General features: G+C 41.5%; 1 pseudogene; it reads left to right on the top strand.

Annotated features, from left to right (window-relative positions):
• The first annotated feature begins 1,537 nt into the window (after positions 1-1,537).
• Positions 1,538-4,267, top strand: LOC105481297 (stress-70 protein, mitochondrial pseudogene; annotated as a pseudogene).
• Positions 4,268-7,688: the final 3,421 nt, after the last annotated feature.

Below are 7,688 nucleotides of genomic sequence, written 5' to 3' on the forward strand. Positions count from 1 at the left end.
TTTATGAAGAAAAGAGGTTTAACTGACTCACAGTTCTGCAGGCTGTACAGGAGGCACAGTGGGGGAGGCCTCAGTAAACTTACAATTATGGCAGAAGGCAAAGGGGAAGCAAGCACATCTTTACATGGTGACAGGAGAGAGAGAGCAACAGGGAAAGTGCCATACACTTAAATAATCAGATCTCCTGAGAACGAACTCACTATCACTATAATAGCAAGGGGGAAATCTGTCCCCATGATCCAATCACCTCCCACCAGGTCCCTTTCCCAATATTGGGAATTACAATTCTACATGAGATTTTGGTGGGGACATAGAGCCAAACCATAACCATATCAGGCTTTATTTTAAATGGAGTGGCTAGGGGAAGGTGTCTCTGAAAAGTTAGCATTTAAAGCAGAGAACTTGCATTAGTTTTCTATTGCTGTTGTAAGAAATAACTAGAAACCGCATGACTTAAAACCACACAAATTGATTACCTTACAGTTCTAGAAGCCAGAAGTCTGAAATGGGTCTTATGGGGCAGAAGTCAAGATGCTGGCAGGGCTGTGTTTCTTTGGAGGCTCTACAAGAGAATCCGTTCCTTTCCTTTTCAGTGTCCACAGGCTGCCTGCTGTCCTCAGCTCATCACCACCTTTGTCCTCAAAGCCGACAAGCTCCTCAACCCAGCTTCTATTTTCACATCTCCTTTGCTGACTGGCTCTCCTGCCTCCCTCTTTTGCTCATAATGACTATTATGATTAAACTGGGCATAGCCGAACAATCCAGGTGTATATTTTCATCTCAATATCCTTGACTTAATTACATCTACAAAGCTCCTTTTGCCATGTAAGGTAATGTATTCACAGGCTCCTGGAGATTAGAACATAAACATCTTTGTGAGGCCAACCTCTGCCTATCACAGACCTGAAGGATACAAAGGAGTGGAAAAGAGTGTCTCTATCTAGACTTTAGAGTAAGAAAGAATTTGGCAAATTCAAGGAACTGAAGGAAGATCCATGTTACAGGAGTACAGAATGCAAGAGGGAGAATGGTGCAAGACAAGGCTGGGAGCAAGGTAGGGACCAGAATACACCGGGCCTTTTAGACCCTGTTAAATAATTTGAGTTCATTCTATAACAATTGGGAGCTAGTGGGGGCTTTTAAGAGAGTATTATCAAATAATCTAAGCAGTAGTATCAAGTATCAAGTAATCTAAGCAAATTTAAGCGGTAGAAGTTATTATCAAATAATCTAGATCATGTAATAATTGAATTAGTTTGGCTGCTGGAGGAGAATGAGTCAAAGTGGAACATGAATGGAAGTGAGAAGACCAATGAGGACTGACTGATGCCAAACTATGCAAGACAATGCTAGTAGACACGGAGAGAAGTAGCCCAGTTGGTTATAGTGCTAGTCATAATGGTTACTGCTTATCAAAACTGGAACTGTATGCTTAATATTATGCACTTGATTGCATGCAACTTTTTAAATATTATAAAATTATGACCACACCGCACAGCTCCCAGCCGCCCGAGCGCCTGTTTGCTGCCTGGTACTCCTCCATCTAGCTGCCATGATAAGCTCCAGCTGAGCTGCAACAGCCGGTCTAGCGGGTACCGCAGCCTCCTGGGGTCCTACGGCCACCCTCCACCAGGATGGCTGGAATGGCCTTAGTCATGAGGCTTCTAGAGTTATTTCAAGGCGGGATTATGCATCGGAAGCAATCAAGGGAGCAGTTGTTGGTACTGATTTTGGTACCACCAACTCCTACGAGGCAGTTATGGAAGGTACACAAGAAAAGGTGCTGGAGAATGCCGAAGGTGCCAGAACCGTCCCTTCAGTTGTGGCCTTTACAGCAGATGGTGAGCGACTTGTTGGCATGCCTGCCAAGCGACAGCCCAAACAATATATCCTATGCTACCAAGCGTCTCATTAGCCGGCAATATGATGATCCTGAAGTACAGAAAGACATTAAAAATATTCCCTTTAAAATTGTTCGTGCCTCCAATGGTGATGTCTGGGTTGAGGCTCATGGGAAACTGTATTCTCCAGGTCAGATCGGAGCATTTGTGTCGATGAAGATCAAAGAGACGGCAGAAAATTACCTGGGGCACACAGCAAACAATGCTGTCATCATAGTCCTAGCTTATTTCAATGACTTGCAGAGACAGACAACTAAAGATGCTGGCCAGATACCTGGACTGAATGTGCTTTGGGTGATTAATGAGTCCACAGCTGCTGCTCTTGCCTATGGTCTAGACAAATCAGAAGACAAAGTCATTGCTGTATATGATTTGGGTGGTGGAACTTTTGATATTTCTATCCTGGAAATTCAGAAAGCAGTATTCGAGGTGAAATCCACACGTGGGGACACTTTCTTAGGTGGGGAAGACTTTGACGAGGTCTTGCTATGGCACATTGTGAAGGAGTTCAAGAGAGAGATGGTGGTCGATTTGACCAGAGACAATGTGGCATTTCAGAGGGTACGGGAAGCTGCTGAAAAGGCTAAATGTGAACTCTCCTCATCTGTGCAGACTGACATCAATTTGCCCTATCTTACAATGGATTCTTCTGGACCCAAGCATTTGAATATGAAGTTGACCCGTGCTTAATTTGAAGGGATTGTCACTGATCTAATCAGGAGGACTATCACTCCATGCCAAAAAGCTATGCAAGATGCAGAAGTCAGCAAGAGTGACATAGGAGAAGTGATTCTTGTCGGTGGCATGACTAGGATGCCCAAGGTTCAGCAGACTGTGCAGGATTTTTTTTTGGCAGAGCCCCAAGTAAAGCTGTCAATCCTGACGAGGCTGTGGCCATTGGAATTGCCATTCAGGGAGGTGTGTTGGCTGTCGATATTACAGATGTGCTGCTCCTTGATGTCACTCCCCTCTCTCTGGGTATTGAAACTCTGCGAGGTGTCTTTACCAAACTTATTATAGGAATACCACTATTCCAACCAAGAAGAGCCAGGTATTCTCTGCTGCCGCTGATGATCAGACACAAGTGGAAACTAAAGTGTGTCAGGGTGAGAGAGAGATGGCTGGAGACAACAAATTCCTTGGACAGTTTACTTTGATTGGAATTCCACCAGCCCCTCGTGGAGTTCCTCAGATTGAAGTTACATTTGACATTGATGCCAGTGGGACCATATATGTTTCTGCTAAAGATAAAGGCACAGGACGTGAGCAGCAGATTGTAAGCCAGTCTTCTGGTGGGTTAAGCAAAGATGACATTGAAAATATGGTTAAAAATGCACAGAAATATGCTAAGGAAGACCAGTAAAAGAAGGAACGAGTTGAAGCAGTTAATGTGGCTGAAGGAATCATATACACCACAGAAACCAAGACGGAAAAATTCAAGGACCAATTACCTGCTGATAGTGCAACAAGCTGAAAGAAGAGATTTCCAAAATGAGGGAGCTCCTAGCTAGAAAAGACAGCGAAATAGGAGAAAACATTAGACAGGCAGCATCCTCTCTTCAGCAAGCATCATTGAAGCTCTTTGAAATGGCATACAAAAAGATGGCATCTGAGCGAGAAGGCTGTGGAAGTTCTGGCACTGGGGAACAAAAGGAAGATGAAAAGGAGGAAAAACAGTAATAATAGCAGAAATTTTGAAGCCAGAAGGACAACATATGAAGCTTAGGAGTGAAGAGACTTCCTGAGCAGAAATGGGCAAACTTCAGTCTTTTTACTGTGTTTTTGCAGTATTCTACATATAATTTCCTTAATTTGTAAATTTAGTGACCATTAGCTAGTGATCATTTAATGGATGGTGATTCTAACAGTATAAAGTTCACAATGTTCTATGTCCCTAACCTGTCATTTTTCAGCTGCATGTAAAAGGAGGTAGGATGAATTGATAATTATAAATATTTAACTATTTAATGCTGAAGTGACCATATTTTCAAGAGGTGAAATCATCTTGCACACAACAATGAAGGTAGTCAGCCATAGATTTGAAATGAGACCACATATGGGGATGAGATCCTTCTAGTCAGCCTAGTACTGCTGTACTGGCCTGTGTGTACATGGGGTCCTTCAACTGAGGCCTTGCAAAGCAAGCCGTCTGTGCCATGCTTGTAGATGGGGCAGAGGAATCTAGAACAATGGAAAGCTTAGCTATTTATGTTAGGTACAGCTATTAAAACAATGTAGGAATGAGGCTAGACCCTTAACTTCCTTCAGGCATACTTTTCTAGCTATCTTCTGCCCTATGTCTGGCACCTGCATCCTTGATGATTGTTCTCTTACCCATTCTGGATTTTTTTTAGATAAATATGAAAAGCAAAAAAATAAAAGTAAAATTATGAAGTTAGTTTTTTCTCTTTTATAAAAAGAAGAAACAACTTCTGGCATCAGGAGTTTGAAGAGGAACCTGTCTTTACAGCCTTATTTCCAATGGGTATTAGTTTTCACACTGCTGATAAAGATATACCTGAGACCCGCAAGAAAAAGAGGTTTAATGGACTTATAGTTCCACATGGCTGGGGAGGCCTCACAATTATGGTAGAAGGCAAGGAGGAGCAAGTCATGTCTTACATGGATGGCAGCAGGCAAAGAGAGAGCTTGTGCAGGGAAATTCCCTTTTAAAAACCATTAGCTCTCATGAGACTTACTCACTCCATGAGAATAGCATGGGAAAGACCTGAACCCATGATTCAATTACCTCCCACCGGGTTCCTCCCACAACACATGGGAATTCAAGATGAGATCTGGGTGGGGACACAGCCAAACCATATCACCATGGCACATTGTACATAATACTGTCATGGTGTTCATCTCATTCCATCAACCTACTTGTCCTGCCCTTCCCTCAGAGCTCAATATTGTACCAGTTGTCACCCAATTTCATCTTGGGATGAAAACTCTATTGGGCTCACCTTCATTCACTCATTCATTTACATATAATTTCTACAAACAACTATTGAATGTTTGCAACATGGATTATACTGTGTAGGCATCGAGGACCGAATGGTCAGCAAAAACAGACAAAATCCCTATGCTAATGCAGTGTAGAGTCTAGTGGGAAAGATTGGCTTTGATCAAATGATCATTCTTACCTGTAAAATTATGTCAGTTATAAGAATTATGAAGATTTTTGTGCTATGAGAATATGTAGTAAAGTATTAGCAGGTCATGGAACGTTCCCCTGAAAAAGTAAGGTTGGTTGTAAGATCTGAAGGACAAATAGGACCTAACAAGATAAAAGCAAAGAAAGAAAACCCTACAGTCAAAGGGAATAATATATACAAAGGCCGTAAGGCAGGAAAAAAAAAAAAAAAAAAAAAAGACAACTTGCTCCATGAACTGAAGGCCACTATGGCTGGAACACAGAAAACTCTGTGAAGAAATAATCCCCTTATTCATCAGACCACTATCTTGACCCAAAATGAATATGATCCTGTTCATATAGTAAAATCCATACTGATAATATTGGCCATTATTAATGGGGCATTTACTATGTACTAGTCCATATTTAAACTATTTTATATGTATTAAGTCATTAAATCCTCACCACAATCCTATTAAGGAAATGCTGCTATTATTCTCCCACTTTATAAATAAGAAAACTGAGACACAGGGATAGGTAGCATGCCCACGTTGTAGAGCCCAGATTTGAAACAAGTATCCTGAACCTTATGTTCCTCCTTCCTCACACTCACATGTCACATGTTGAAGGCAGCCTGTCCCCACCTGGCCCCCTGTGTTAGGAAGTTCTGGGAGTCTCTACCACAGCTTTCCCTGGGGAAAGGCTGATGACCGGGAACTGTCATTAACAGTCATCAGTGGGTTCAGCAGTTCCTAAGTAGTGTCTAGGGAGAGGTGAAAATGATTTGTCACCATTTGTTGGAAGAAAGTAAAAAGCACAAATGAATTGGGGCAAGGTTCCAGTCACCCTAGAAAGGTACAGTGGGTGCTGACAGAGAGTTCAGGGCTAGAGGCAAATCATCAACACTTGACTCAGTTTCTGTCTTTGAGAAAGGTAGTGAGCATCTTTATTAAATTGCTGAGAAGAGGATATGCCCACAAGACAGAAGAGATGTTGTAGAAAAACTGCCACACTTGGCAGGCAAGAGACCCCGCTCCTTGTGGCAGCTCTGCCATTGACCTTGGGCAGACACTTAACATCCTCAGGCTTTGGTTTTCTCATTTGTAATGTGAGAGGACTGGAACAAGTGGTCCCTGCAGGCTCTCACAGCCTCTGGAGTTACTGAGACACTGGGAAGTAAAATTCAGCTCCTCTCCTATGTTTCTGAAGGAATAGACTTAAAGGCAAGAAATATTCCTAAACAGCAATAGCTAGCCCAGGCCATTCATGCTACAGGAACTTTTGATACCTGGATTACGTAAGTATGTAAATTCAAACAAACAAAAGAGAAATTCTGCAACCCTTTGCAAAACATGAAGATTTTTAAGATGACCTCAACTTGCACCAAAATAAAATTATAAAGGAAATACAAACATCTATTCTTCCCAATGCTCCAGGTCCCCCCCAAATTTGCATTTGCTTCCTTCTTTCCTCCACCTTATTAATTGTACAAATAAGGGGCACACTAAACATTTAAGTATGCAAATTATAAAAATAATGAATAGTCTATGCTTCTTTTGTGTTCCATTGTAATAAAACCTATTGTTCCATCCATCAGTCTCATTAGAGTAGGTTTTGACCTATACTGAAAAAAAAAAGCACTCAAATGTTCAAGCTCATCTGCCAAATGAGGGACCTCAGAAGGACAATCTCCACTGTTTCCTCCCCCGTCGAATATTATATGATTCTCCATGGAAATGATGATAATAGATCAGCAGCACTGTGGTTTTACACAAAGGGTAGGACCTCATCGGCAGGCTAGAAGCCTAGAAATTAGAAATATTTCGGTGAATACAGAAAAATTTTCTTATGGTTAATGATATGTTATCCTAATCAGGGTAAAATTTTAAGAAAGAACTTAGAGGTCTCACAGTGTGTTTCCTTCCCAAAGTACAGGAACTAGAAAAATGCTGTTACCAAATATCTTGAGGTAGCTTTTCTGTTGTTAAAAGAAAATACATATTGCTGAAAGAAGAGAGACACTGCAGAAGTTACCTCTCAATCAGCTTTCGACAGGTTATATTGCAGGCATGAAATGAAAGCACCAAGACTTTGATTATGTGTAGATTTTAATTATGTTTTTCTTGTTTTTTTTGTTTTGTTTTGTTTTGTTTTTGTTTTTTTTAGAAATGGGGTCTCGCTCTGTCGCCAGGCTGGAGTGCAGTGGCGCGATCTCAGCTCACTGCAACCTCCACCTCCCAGGTTCAAGAGATTCCCTTGCCTCAGCCTCCCGAGTAGCTGAGACTACAGGCACATGCCACCACGCCCAACCAATTTTTGTATTTTTAGTAGAGATGGGGTTTCACCATGTTGGCCAGGATGGTCTCGATCTCTTGATCTCATGATCCACCCGGCTTGCCTCCTAAAGTGCTGGGATTACAGGCATGAGCCACTGCGCCTGGCCTATAATTATGTTTTAAATTTGGGGCTATATCTGGTCACTATTTAACAGTATGTTCATCCAAAAATTAAGTCCTTTAAAAAATTCTTATTGGGTACTGGATTCCAAGATAGGATTCCATATGTTTCCTATACTTTACTGTTGCCAAGATATAAGACCATGTTTTATCTGCTATTTCCACAATGAAGGCAATGAGTAATTGAATCAATAAATT

This window comes from Macaca nemestrina, chromosome 11 (genome assembly GCF_043159975.1).
Source record: "Macaca nemestrina isolate mMacNem1 chromosome 11, mMacNem.hap1, whole genome shotgun sequence".
NCBI lineage: Eukaryota > Metazoa > Chordata > Mammalia > Primates > Cercopithecidae > Macaca > Macaca nemestrina.